Below are 10,114 nucleotides of genomic sequence, written 5' to 3' on the forward strand. Positions count from 1 at the left end.
TCCCTGGTCCAGAAGTCACCTGGAGGCTTCATTGGATACCAGTGCAGCTGGTTGCATTTCCTGCTGTTTGCCTGAACACATACACCCTCATTCAGAGACAGTGGGCAGCACTGCCTATTAAAATGTAAATTCCCACTCAAAGCAGCAGAAGCAGCACACAAGCTCAGACAGGGTGCAGCAGAAGGAGGCAGCAGCCCGCAGACAGACAGCATGCGCCTAAAATATGCTCAGCTGGTCAAACGCTGTTTTTAGACTACTGACAGGAAACAAAAGGAACACACGAACACAATTCACTATCATCATACGGGAAGCTTTTGTTTAATCCAACATTGCCCAATGAGCCTTAGCATTGAAGCTTGTCTAGATTTATTTTTATTCAACAATAGAATATTCAATTTCCACTCAATTGTTAATCACAAAAAATACAATTGTACGAAGTACAATTCCACAAAATGCGACATTAAATATTAATAACATAATAAAGTCATAATAAAGCAAGTGTTTGAGGCAAGCGTGATATCAGCGTTTATATAAGACACAATTAATCATAAAGTAATTCTATATTCACTGGCTTGCGAAATCAAATGTGTCATTTGTGCATTCATTCATACGCTGTTGTGACGACTGACTTGTTTCACTTATCACAAGAAGAAGTCAAAAGTATGCAATAAGTATTTGGATTTTGGCATTTCCACAGTCTTGAGTGGCTCATACTGTATGTACACTCAAACACATTTGGTAATCGACTGTTATGAACTCTGCAGTGTTTTGCTTTGGTATCTCACTGACTGTTCTGACAAACAAAAACAAAACAAACAAACAACATAAAATAGGGAAAACAAACCACAGAAACTCACAAATGGATGACATTACAAAGCACAGTACAGACACTCATAACTGCAGTAACTACAAATATTTGAAGATGAAGTGTGACAAATCATTCTGAGCGGTAATTGTTAATACTACACAAGTGATTGAATCAATCAATCAAAAACAATGTGACCAGAAGTGAAAACTAGGAATAGGACAACAAGTAGTGTTCACTAATTTTGTATAAAAACAACTATCAATTTGATCAATCGCATTGATCACCAGAAGCCTACAGAATGCATTTTAGAGGAAAATCAATTTCTGCAGGGACATAAATACTTCAATTAAAAGAAAATGAAAAGGAAGGAAATTAAAGAATAGTGAAAAAGTGAAAGAATGAACTACTGAGAAGCTCATTGACAAAGGAAAGGAAAACCACTGTTCAGCAAAAAAAAAAGGACTGCTTTTCACTCTCCTTTTCAATCACTCCGAAAAGTATTCATTCATTCAAAAATATCTCACAACTTGTATAACTGAATACTTTTCATTCGTTCCCAAGATGATTTGATTTGAGATGTTCCTGTACTAAACGCTGGATGGCGCTGCAACCCAACGTTGTCTGGTCGAAGCGCGAACGCGACAGGATATTTGAAACGTCTGCTGTGCTATCACAATTAATTTACCTTATGAAATTCAGCTTTCGGTTGAAACACACTCAGAGTGAGAAACAATTCAAACAATGAATTACAGCCGCAAAATTCTCATTAAAAGGACATTGGGTTTTTAAAATTAAAAGCAAACGAGACCAAGTAATATAAATATACATACGCATAAATATCTAAATAATAATCTCCACCAACAGCTTTATTCCACTAAAATACAATCTCCCACTAACAAAACAAATTAATGAATCATTGAAAAAAAAAAAAAAGATACCAATCTGGCTCATACACTGGAAATGGACCCATCTCCCAATATGAAATAATTATTTTAAAATTTCCACTATCCAGACAGTGATCTCAAAATTGACTCATTTGTTCTTTGTTCTTTCACATTTCCCGAAAATGTCATCGAAATCTGTCCTTAGCTATTTTGACCACTGACAAACCACCGCTGTTGAAAACTATGTACGGGTAGAGGTATAAATCTAGATATACACCGCTAGTGATGTCAGGATTGACATACAAAAAAGGTGCTCTATAAATAATAATAATAATAAAACACACATACATTGTCAGTTAACCACTGCTTAGTCCCGTTCAGGATTGCGGGAAGTGCAGGAGCTGATCCCGGCAGTGTGATGGAAAAGTTATTGTTATTGTTCACACTACAGTCACTACACACTACACTACGGTAGGCTACGGTCGATCCAGAGCAGAACCTCCCGTCACAGGAGCAGCTTCTTCCCCTCAGCCATCAGACTGTTAAATTTGTGATCAGCCTTTGTTATTTTATTTATTTATTTATATAATAATTTTTATTAACAGCACTTTATTTCGAAGCACTTTCCTAGTTGGTGGAACCCCCACTGACCATGGCAATAAATTCTATTCTGATTCTGATTCTGATTCTGACACTAATGAAAAGTAATAGTTGGTGAAGGCCTCCTCATTGTTTTTGGTTGTGCCATTTCTCCTTGTTTTAAGAACTCTGAATGCTACTGTGCCTCACACAGATGGTCAAGGTTGCTACATTCGTGTTATGTTATTGGGTATCACTCCTATCCAGTGATTAAAGTGTGTGCTGAGAATTCCTCAGTGAGAGTGTCATCATCATACTGTGAACTTGTGTTCTCACTCTCTTTGCAAAGATTCTTTAATAACTATTGGTAAAAAAACAATTCCATCTTTATTGTATTCAGGAAATTCCACAACAAACTTGGTGTCAGAAGTGGATCAATGAATGAAAGATGGGAGAAACGACTGCTTCCTTGGGATCCCACGAACAACACAAACCCCAAATGGCATAAAGGACAAATGTTTTTTTGAATTTTTTTGAATTGGTACCGCAGCGGAACTTTGGGTTGATCGGGATCGGGGATCTCAAAGCAAAGGTGCACAAAGGTGATAGAGCTTTTATCTGAGTCAGGGACTCAGGTCTGGGTCCAGGACACAGTTGTGAAGCTGGGACTTCACATCCGTGAATGAAAGAAGCACTGATCTGATTGTGGGATTCAAAGTAAAGACAAGGTTGGGGATCTGTGTCGCATTCACGGATTAAAGTAGCGCTTATCTAAGTCGGGGACTCAGTGTAAACACGTGGTCGGGGACCTGTCCTGGGGGGTTGAAAGCGAGGTAGAAAAAATAAAAGAACTGATGTAAGAAGTTATAATTGATATTTGTTCCTGTCACTATGTGTGGTTCTGTTTTATTTTGAAGGTGTGACAGAAATGTGAGGGGGCTGCTAGTCAAGCAGTGTGCCTTCCAGTGGTTCCTAAATTCTCTCGTCTCAGCTACATTGGTGGCAGCGATGGGATCACTGTGCGGCTGGGAATACAATGTTGTGGAATTCAGAGTTAGCACCTGCTAACCACTGGAGCCAGTGTGAAGTTGAAGAAGAATGCTGCATTTAGCCAGTTTGTTAGTTGTTTGATTGGGAGAGTTTAACGCCTGAGGAAGCTGTGGAGACACAAGGATGACTCACCAGACACCAGAGAGTTCAAACGCCGTGACCGTCATTACTCAGGCAACGTTCGCATCGAACTACCAGGAATGTGAAGATTATTTGAGTCGCCTTTTGCCAACTCGACTGACGAAAGCTACCTTCCTACTGTGGGATGCAGCCATGAAGGTGAGACTATTGTAGACATTTGGTCATGGTTATTTTCTGGACCGCGGTTTTGATGTTTATGCACTGTACATTAGTCGACTTGTGCATGAAGGTGAGAATGAGATTGTGAGTGGTCAACCGGACAAAAGTCTAGATGCACTTATGGAGAATTGCGCGTGCAGTCAGGAAAGAGTACATAATGCTCGAGACCGAGGCTGGTCCCCCAGCCGGCGCATTCCAGGGCCTTGTTCAAATGCAACAGGTGGAAACACTCAGACACTGGGAGCGTTTTCTCTATCCCAGGAGAGTGGAAGATCCCAATCAGTCTGAAAATGCTCAGTACCTGATGTTGTGGCTCAGACATCAGCTACAGTCACCAAGGCCCCTGAGTTACATGGAGACCTGCATCAACCCTCCAGGGAATCTCAATCTCTGCGCAAACGACCCCTACAGACCCTACAGACTGCTCTGGTGGCGGCTCACGCTGTGAATGGGCAAATGCTGGACACATAGAATCAGAATCAGTGATGAGTGAGGATGGACTCGATGATGGCTGTGTAGAACTCCACCACCAACTTTGTCGGTAGTCGTAGTTTCTTTAGCTGCTGCAAGAAGAACATTACTGGATATGTTGGCTGGAACTTTACTGGTTCAGCACCTTGGACTTTGCAAATGGTTACTGGCAAGTTGAGGTTGCAGAAGTGGACAGAGAAAAGACAGCATTTTCCTGAGGGAGGGTCCTCTATCAATGGTGCTCAATGCCTATGTATTTGACCGATGCTCCTGCTACATTTCACCGCATGATGGAGCTGGTGTTGAGAGGTTCTGGTGCACAGTCCCATGTTCGATCATCACCTCAAGGTATTTTCCCAGATTCAAGAGGCAGGACTGAAGCTGAATCCTCTCAAGTGTCATTTTGCACAAAATCATGTGGTGTTTCTAGGACATGTGGTCTCAAATCGGGGCACCAGCCTGATACCCGTAATACTGAAAAAGTCAGTTCATGGCCTACACCCCAAAATCCTAGAGAGGTCAGGGCTTTTGTTGGATTATGTTCACATTATTGACATTGTGTCAGTTTATGTGGCTCCACTACATAAACTGACTTGCAAGGACACACCCTTCCATTGGACTCCCAAATGTGATGCTGCTTTTCAATATCTGAGAGAAGTGTTGACATCTCTGCCAGTTGTAATGATGCCTGACTTCACACTCCTTTTCAAGGTGTACACTGATGCGTCTTTGGTGGCTATGCGAGCAATACTAGCTCAGGATCATGATGTGTTGGAAGGAGTGGTTGCTCACGCAATAACCTCCACTGATAAACGTTGGTCTACCTTTGATAGTGAGTTGTGGGCTATTGTGTGCACTGGGCGCCAGTTTAGACAATACGTAGGTTTGGCAGAGTTTGTCATCTTCACTGACCTCTGCTGAACCTTCGTACTATGACCATTGACAAAGACCCTTCTCAGTGGATTCTGGAGCTGGATTAACTTAACTGGATCATCAAATACAGAAAAGGAGAGTAGGACATTAATGCAAATGCCCTGTCGCGACGGCCTGAAGACAAGTTGTGTGTGGTTCAGGGTGGCTTCTCACAACAAGTCTCGGTGCGAACTACAGCATGTTGTGACTCATCCGGATAAGCGATCTCCTGTTGATGCGTCACTGCTGATGCTTCGCTAAGTGCAGAGCTGAATGCTGATGAACAATGAATGACAGACATGCAGAGTGGAAGTTCTTTACAACAAGAACTTTGTATTGACCGAGATATTGTAATTCAGTGACAACAGTCAGATCCAGATATTCAAATCATAGTGAAATGGATTTCTGAGAATGCGTCGCTGCCCCCAAGGTTTGGAATGAAAGGCAGTTCACGATAGTTGCTTAAGTTGTGGACAGACTTTTCACGGTTTGTATGGAGCTGTAGTTCAGGTGAGAGACATTAGTACTTTAATAAGTAACTGGTTTTCCCTCGTAATTGTACTGAAAGACTGAAATAAATCAGTGGACATATACTGCTCATTATTTGAACTATAGAGTAGATGTCATTAATATAGTTAGTTGAGAGTGACTAAAAATAGCCAAAGAAATTAGTTGGAATTGTCAAAAAGTTATTTCAATGTATTCTATTTAAGGGAATAATAAGTCTTGAACATATTGATAAACTGAATGATATTTATACATTTTACTGCCAGGTGCAACAGAAATGAATGGCAATACTTTTTGGTTAAATATATATATATATATAACTAACTAAAATCATGAATCAAAATCATATTCTGACCACCAATCATGGCAACAAGAATATTACTGATTTTACGCTGTGCTCTTGTCTGGCCAGCAGATTATTCACGTCTCCGTGCGTAGAGTCAGGAGTGGAAAGTCCCATTTTATTTTATTGTGAATGATTTAGTAATGTTGCAGAGAAGTGAGAATATAATGAATATACTGTACAAAGAAAGAAAAATGTAAACTGAGTGATTAATATAGTAATATTATCAATATTATTCATGATATAATACGGTGAGTGATTAATAAAATGCTCAATATGTTTAATGTTGTCTGATTAATACAAATATTGATTGTTGCAATTATTCTTATCGTAGAAAATTATGTGTTCCATTTACCTAGTCTTTTCTCAATCTTTGCATGTCAGAGTGATTGTAATGTTAATTTGTGTCTATACCATTATTGGTACCCATTCGTATGAACTGCCATTTTTACTGTCAGTTCAATATTTTCAAATCACAGTCAAGTCTGAGCGCTTTTATACTATATTTCTCCATACACAACAGTCACTGGAATCTTAGCAATGTGGCTGCAGCGTGTTGAGCCGAATGTTTTTTCTTCACCCATCCAATTGTGCTTGTCTATTCCCTAAAACAGTTGTCTAACCCAAACATTTGCTCATTGTTCTGATTCCAGACAGTATTCATCTCCCTGATGTGGTTGTTTTAAGTCTTATCTCACTCTCCATACTCTGGAGGAATTGTTTCTCTAGTGTTCCACACCCACATTGTTTCTACTCTTCTCTTAATCGAACATCTTTTGGCATATTCTATCATATATTTTGTTTTCAGCATGAGTAAAACAGGCAAGCTCGTTTCCTGATGGAAGCCAAACCAGAAACTCATTACAACAAATAACATGCTTCATCGTGTAATCTTGATTCTTGCATATTTCAACTTCACCGCCCTGATTTTCAACTTTGTCTCTCATCTTTGTTTTGTTGGCTTTTGGGCTTTGCTCAGATGTTGCATGCTTGTATTGTCTTTGACTCGGACTGCAGTCCATGACTCTCAGACTGCCGTGTGAGGTTCTGCAAGTAGATCTCCCAAAGATGGTTGTGAATGGGTTTTCATTACTTCTGAAGTTATTTTTTTTTTATTTATTTGACATACTCCCCCCTTGCAAAATGACCGTCATTGTGCACGTCAGAATCCAATTGTGTACTTGTTTCACATCTAAGTACTTGTGGTTCTACTTTAATGGAGACTTCAAATGGCGAACTTCTTAAAATAAGTACTAGTGTAATGTAAACAACTGTCAGGTAATGAAACTCTCAGGTCAAGCAACGGTGAACAATGGTGGTCACCTTAACTTTTTTTTTTTTTCCAAGTGAACATCAACAAATAATTTCTTCTAACTTGCTGGTGATGTTGCTATTGGCAGGGCAGATGTAGCAGGACCCACTAGCTCTTCAGCAGCCGGGCTTTGCAGGAATCCGACGCGATGCAGTGAACTCAGTCCATCAGATGCAGCATCCACCGAGTTCCTTGTTTACATCAAGGAAGAAGAATGGAATGACAGATCAAAATCCCGGACAAGTGTCAAAAAAAAAAAAAAAAAAAAATATATATATATATATGTATATATATATATATATATATATATATATATATATATATGTATGTATGAGTCTGCTTACAGGAGGGAGGTGGAGGTTTCCTGGTGCAGCCTCAACAACCTGGAGCTGAATGCCCAGAAGACAGTGGAGATGGTCATCAGTAACAGTTTCTCTGTCTCCTCTCATGTTGGCTGGTTTACCCATTCCTATTGTGGACTCCTTCAAATGGGAGCCAACCATCAGGCAGCTACGAAAACTACGACTGCTGACGAAGTTGCTGGTGGAGTTCTACACGGCCATGATCCAGCCCATCCTCACCTCCTCTATCATCGTCTGGTACAGCAGGGCCACCTCCCGTCACGGGAACAGCTTCTTCCCCTCGGCCGTCAGACAGTAGATTTTGTGATCAGCCTTTGCTATTTTATTTTATTTTATTTTATGCACTTTTGCACAATTTTGATTCTGTTGTGTTTACCGGATGTGGGTCAGAGTGCATTGGAGCTGCAGCTGGTCGATGAGTGAAGTTTGCGGTGAAGTGGGCGGAAAAGTGGGCGGCATGTGACGCGACCAAATATGGTAACGAGCGAATTGGGCGGGGTGTCACGGGACCAAATATGGTAATTAGTAAAGTGGGCGGGGTGTCACGCGACCTAATATAGTCATGAGCGAAGTGGGCAGCAAAGTGGGCGGCGAAGTGGGCGGCGAAGTGGGCGGAAAAGTGGGCGGCATGTGACGCGACCAAACATGGTAATGAGCGAAGTGGACGGCGAAGTGGGCGGAATGTGACGCGACCAAATATGACAATTAGTAAAGTGGGCGGCAATGTGGGCGGTGAAGTGGGCGGCATGTCACGTGACCAAATAAGGTAATGAGTGAAGTGGGCGGCATGCGACGCGACCAAACATGGTAATGAGCAAAGTGGGCGGCGAAGTGGGCGGAATGTGACGCGACCAAACATGGTAATGAGCGAAGTGGGCGGCGAAGTGGGCGGAATGTGACGCAACCAAAAATGACAATTAGTAAAGTGGCCGGCAATGTGGGCGGTGAATTGGGCGGCATGTCACGTGACCAAATAAAGTAATGACTGAAGTGGGCGGCGCGTCATGTGACAAAATAGCGTAATGAACGAAGTGGGTGGAAAAGTGGGTGGCATGTGATGCGACCAAATATGGTAATGAGCAAAGTGGGCGGAAAAGTGGGCGGCGCGTGATTTGACCAAATATGGTAATGAGTGAAGTGGGCGGCATGTGACGTCGCCAAATATGGTGATGAGCGAAGTGGGCGGTGAAGTGGGCGGAAAAGGGGGCGGAATGTGACGCGACCAAATATGGTAATGAGCAAAGTGGGCGGTGAAGTGGGCGGCATGTGACGCGACCAAACATGGTAATGAGCGAATTGGGCGGGGTGTCACGGGACCAAATATGGTATTTAGTAAAGTGGGCGGGGTGTCAAGCGACCTAATATAGTCATGACCGAAGTGGGCGGAAAAGTGGGCGGCATGTGACGCGACCAAACATGGTAATGAGCGAAGTGAGTGGCGAAGTGGGCGGTGAAGTGGGCGGCGAAGTGGGTGGAAAAGAGGGCGCCGTGTCACGTGACCAAACATGGTAATGAGCGAAGTGGGCGGCGAAGTGGGCGGCGAAGTGGGCGGCGAAGTGGGCGGTGAAGTGGGCGGCGTAGTGGGTGGAAAAGAGGGCGCCGCGTCACGCGACCAAATATGGTAATGAGCAAAGTGGGCGACATGTCACGTGACCAAATATGGTAATGAGCAAAGTGGGCAGCGTGTCACGCGATTAATTATGGTCATGAGCGAAGTGGGCGGCGAATTCGGAGGAAAAGTGGGCGGCATGTGACACGACCAAATATAGTAATGAGCAATGTGGGTGGCAAAGTGGGCGGAAAAGTGGGCGGCGCGTGATTTGACCAAATATGGTAATGAGTGAAGTGGGCGGCATGTGACGTCGCCAAATATGGTAATGAGCAAAGTGGGCGGTGAAACACACGACCAAATATGGTAATGAGCGAAGTGGGCGGCAAAGTGGGCGGCATGTCATGTGACCAAATATGGAAATAATTACCATATTTTGGCGCGTGATGCAACGCCCACTTTGCTCATTAGCATATTTGATGGAGTCACTTGTCGACCACTTTTCCGCCCACTTTGCTCATAACCATATTTGGTCACGTGACACGCCGCCCACTTTGTTCATTACCATATTTGGTAGCGTGACACGCCACCCACTTTGTTCATTAGCATATTTGGTAGCGTGACACGCCGCCCACTTTGCTCATTACCATATTTGGTCGCGTGACACCCCGCCCACTTTGTTCATTACCATATTTGGTCACGTGACACGCCGCCCACTTTGTTCATTACCATATTTGGTCACGTGAAACCCCGCCCACTTTGTTCATTACCATATTTGGTCACGTGACACGCCGCCCACTTTGTTCATTACCATATTTGGTAGCGTGACACGCCGCCCACTTTGCTCATTAGCATATTTGGTGGAGTCACTTGTCGACCACTTTTCCTCCAACTTCGGTCGTTACCATATTTGTTCGCGTGACACGCCGCCCACTTTGTTCATTAGCACATTTGGTACCGTGACACCCCACCCAATTTGCTCATTACCATATTTGGTCGCGTGACACCCCGCCCACTTTGCTCATTACCATATTTGG

This window comes from Synchiropus splendidus, chromosome 8 (assembly GCF_027744825.2).
Source record: "Synchiropus splendidus isolate RoL2022-P1 chromosome 8, RoL_Sspl_1.0, whole genome shotgun sequence".
Taxonomy (NCBI): domain Eukaryota; kingdom Metazoa; phylum Chordata; class Actinopteri; order Syngnathiformes; family Callionymidae; genus Synchiropus; species Synchiropus splendidus.